The sequence below is a fragment of the Pteropus vampyrus genome, unplaced genomic scaffold (assembly GCF_000151845.1).
Source record: "Pteropus vampyrus isolate Shadow unplaced genomic scaffold, Pvam_2.0 Scaffold1492, whole genome shotgun sequence".
NCBI lineage: Eukaryota > Metazoa > Chordata > Mammalia > Chiroptera > Pteropodidae > Pteropus > Pteropus vampyrus.
In genome coordinates this window covers 3577-7423 of record NW_011890273.1, presented here as the reverse complement: position 1 = coordinate 7423, position 3847 = coordinate 3577, and the positions used below count along the sequence as shown (strand labels likewise).

The following is a 3847-nucleotide window of genomic DNA, read 5'->3' as shown; positions in this document are numbered from 1 at the left end:
GGATGGAGAGGTGACGGTGGCTGAGGAAAGGGGATGAGGAGACGAGAGGATAAAATGGGAGGAGGAGGAGGAGGAGGAGTTACATTCCCAGGGCAGTTCTGTTCACTGACCCCCATCAGGATAGCTCCCACCACGACCACTTCCCCGTCTCACCTTGGGTGCTAAATACAGTAACTATTCCACACCTCCGATAAGGGTGTGAGGCCTTGCCGTGTGGTGGTTCCATGGTGTAATGGTGAGCACTCTGGACTCTGAATCCAGCGATCCGAGTTCAAATCTCGGTGGGACCTTTCCATTTAGTAAGAAGAAGAGGCCATGTTTTACCTCTCAAAGAGGACCCGCGTTTCCGCCCGCGCGAGCTCCTCGCGTCCTGCTTCGGTCCCAGCACAGATGCTCCACGGGCCACGGGCTGCTCCAGATCTCGGGTCCTCCTGCTCTCGCCTTTTGCACCTCGCCGCCGCGTCCCCGGCGCTCTCGCCTCCTGCTGGGAGTCGGGTCCGCGACACCCCGTCCGCAGAGAGAGGGGCGCTGTCCACACGGACCTGGCAGGGATAGAGGGTGACCGAGCCTGGAGGCGTGGGGTGTGGGGCGGTGCATGCAGCTCTGCCCGTCGCTGGCCATCGGAGGCCCCAGTCCCGTCGCCAAGAGTCCCAGTGCCCGAGCTAGCGCCACGCCGTCGTCAGGGTCCCCCTAAGGCCTCGGGGGTAATGCTGTGTTCACTGAGTCCTGGCCCACGAGAGATCTGCTTGCAGCACGTTGTGTAATTGCCCCGATTGTCCCTTTATGAGTAAATGGGAAGCATGAGATTCTGTGACGCGGCAGCGCTGTCACTGGTGACTGTGTCTTAGTTTGGGAGTCCAGGGTTTGAGACTAAAATTGGAAGTGCAGTAATTTACTGAAATGGCCTATCTTATTCTGACTTGTAGTTAATTCTAAATTATTCAGATTTTATTCAAAATTTCTAGCCTTTAGTCTCCATGGGACACTAAAGGCACTGTCACACTAAAGTTGGGAACTTGACTCCAGGAAATTTCATCTTTGGTCCCCAGCTCAGCCAGTAAAAGGAATCCAGGCCCGATTTCAGCCTTTGTGGAGACGAGGAGGCCTGTCCCTCCGCCCCGCGCCCCACCCCCGCCCCCGCCGCCCGCCCGGGCTCCTCCGGGGCGAAGGTGACACGAGCCGAGCAGCTCCGGGTCCCGGACCCGCGGCGCCCCTTGGTCCTGCGGGATTCCGCTCAACCGGGGGGACGACCGGACCAGGTGGACGCACGTCCTATCTCCTCCGCTCGGCAAAAATCTTAGTCGTGAATTCTGAAGGACCTCACAGCTAGGGACTAAGTTCGCCTCCAGGTGCTAAGGGGCGTCTCTTTGATTTTGACATTATGAAGCTTTCGGCGGTCACAAAGGACTGAAAACCACAGCTGTCTTTTGGGGTCCCCCTTGGCGGACGTGAAAACAGGTGTGCGGCGGGAGAAAATAGCCGAGAAGGGAGAGGTGGGGAAGAGCAGAGAATGACAGGACGGGAGGAAGTAGGGAGTGGAGGGAAGAGGAGCCAGTCGCTGGGTGTGGGCGGCCGCAGATCCTCACTCTGAGAGCTCCCGCCGGTTACTGCTCCGCCCTAGAACGCAATCTCAGAAACCGCGAAACTGCTGGCGGGGCGCTGGTTCTTGCGAAGTTTCCTTTCCCGGTTCTTTGGGAGGGATGAAGTGGCTTGCAAGTGAGTGGAAGCCAAGTCTGGCGCCTCGGCTTCCTTGAAGGTGACTGGCGGGTAGAAAAACACACAAAAGCTTGGGAGCATATGTAACTTTGATAAATTTATACTAAATAAAAAGTAATTTCTTAATATTTATGATCTTTCTAAAGTTCATCATTCGTATTTTGAATTTAAATTTGTATGTAGTCATATGTATATACTAAAGATTCAGGGTTCTGTGTCATGTGTAGAAACGTCTTCCACTGTAAAACTATAATTTTTATTTTTATTGGGGCAGTTTCGAAGTAAGGAATTGGATCATTATTCCCTTTTTAATGAGCGAAACAGATGAGCTAATAAACTTCCAGATCCTCTCAGCCCAGGAGATTACTGCTGGTCAGCGAGAGTTACTTCACCCTCCCCAAGAGGGTCACTGAAAAGTGTCACTGATGTAACAAATAAAATCAGTCACATCCAGTCTTTATGTAGTACTGTACCCAAAATACAAGAACTAACACTCAATGATTACACATATGCAAAGTTCCATGTGCCAGGCATAGTCTACAAATGTTACATGTGTTTACTCATTTAACCCTCCCAACAGGCCTATATCATATCATAATCCTCATTTTACATATGAGGAAACTGAGACACAGAAAGATTAAGTAATCTGTCCAGTCACTCAGTCAGTGAGTGGGATGTAAAAGCAGGAATTTGAATGAAGGCAGACTGGCTCCACAGGATATACTCAATTTATACTAATCCTAATAGAAGAGAAACAAATGGTAACAAATGCTTGACAAGAAATTTAAGTTTGTATATTTCTTTTGAAAAAAAACACCAAAGGAGAAATTATGTAACAGGAATAAAACTATCCTGCTTCCCAAACATCCTTCTTATCCCAATAGCTGCTCCCCCAGAATATTCAACTTAAACCCAATTCCTGCCAGAACAAGGTTTTTCTTCTGCTTTGTGTTTTCCTCTCACCTGCCCCCACACCTTTATCTATTCTGTTCTTTCACTTCCAGGTTATTCATTTTTTTAATTTTAAAAATATGAAAAATACATAAAGAAGATAAGTAGCTATCCATATTCCCACCACCTGGAATTAACTACTGTTAATATTTTTACATGTTTTTCTTTCAATCTATTTTTAAAGATATTGTAACTTGTTTACAAAAATTACACATGCTTATATACAAAAGTCAAATGATGCAGAAGTATAAATATGCAAAACTTTGAAATCTTAAATTCAAAAATAACTTTTAACATTAGGTAAAAATTCATGGAGTCATTTTTGGTATATCTACAGAAAAAATGTACATAATTATGCTTTTATATAATCAAACTCTTAATATTCTATTTTAATATTCTATGATTTAATAGTACATGAATTTAACAGGAAGAAGACATTTTAAAAATGAAGGAATTGTTCAGCTTCCAATCAAATTGATTTCCACAAGAACATACTTTTCTGAAATGAACTTCTAGGCTAAAAAAAAAAAACAATTATAATTTAATTAAGTTAAAGACATCAAAATTTGGAATAATTTTTCTTTTTTTTTTAATCAAATTTGTTAAGGTGTAATTTGTAAGTAATATGATGCATCCACTTCATTTGATGACTTTTGACAAATAGATATACCCGTGTAACCAGTACCTTGTTCAAGAACATTTCTGTTACTGCAAAATATCCTCTCGTGCCCCTTGGCAATCAACCCCACCACCACCACCACCACTCCCTGTCCCAGGTAGTCAATCATCTAGTTTCTGTCACTATGGATTAGTTTTGCCTGTTCTAAAAATTAACACAACGGACACACTCAGTATGTTCTCTTCATATCGCTCAACGTGATGATTTTGAGCGATTTTGAACATCCATGTTGTTGCTGTGTTTCAGGAATTTGTTACATTTTATTACAGAGCAGTACTCCATTGATTGAAGATATCACAATATATCCATCCATATCTTGATGGAGACTTGAATTGTTTCATAATGTAAACAGAAGAACTGCCTGAATGTCTTGTTCCTTATTCTCAGGTTAACAATAATTAAGGGGGAAAGTTTATTTTGGTTAGTTTTCCATCAGCATATACTTAACATAAACCATACACCATGCTATGTGTATTGTTAGATTACATCATTTAACCTATG

The 3847-nt window shown here is 44.2% G+C and overlaps 1 long non-coding RNA gene and 1 other non-coding gene across 2 annotated transcripts in view; one reads left to right on the top strand and one right to left on the bottom strand.

The window, feature by feature from the left end:
• Positions 1–218: 218 nt before the first annotated feature.
• On the top strand, positions 219–290 carry TRNAQ-CUG. The gene has a single exon. It is a non-coding gene; the product is annotated as a tRNA-Gln (tRNA).
• A 3463-nt stretch (positions 291–3753) lies between these two features.
• The window catches only part of LOC111734497, a 3664-nt gene continuing 3570 nt past the window's right edge, over positions 3754–3847 (bottom strand). The window contains exon 2 of the long non-coding RNA XR_002778467.1: positions 3754–3842. This is a non-coding gene — a long non-coding RNA (uncharacterized LOC111734497). The remainder of the gene's footprint in view (positions 3843–3847) is intronic.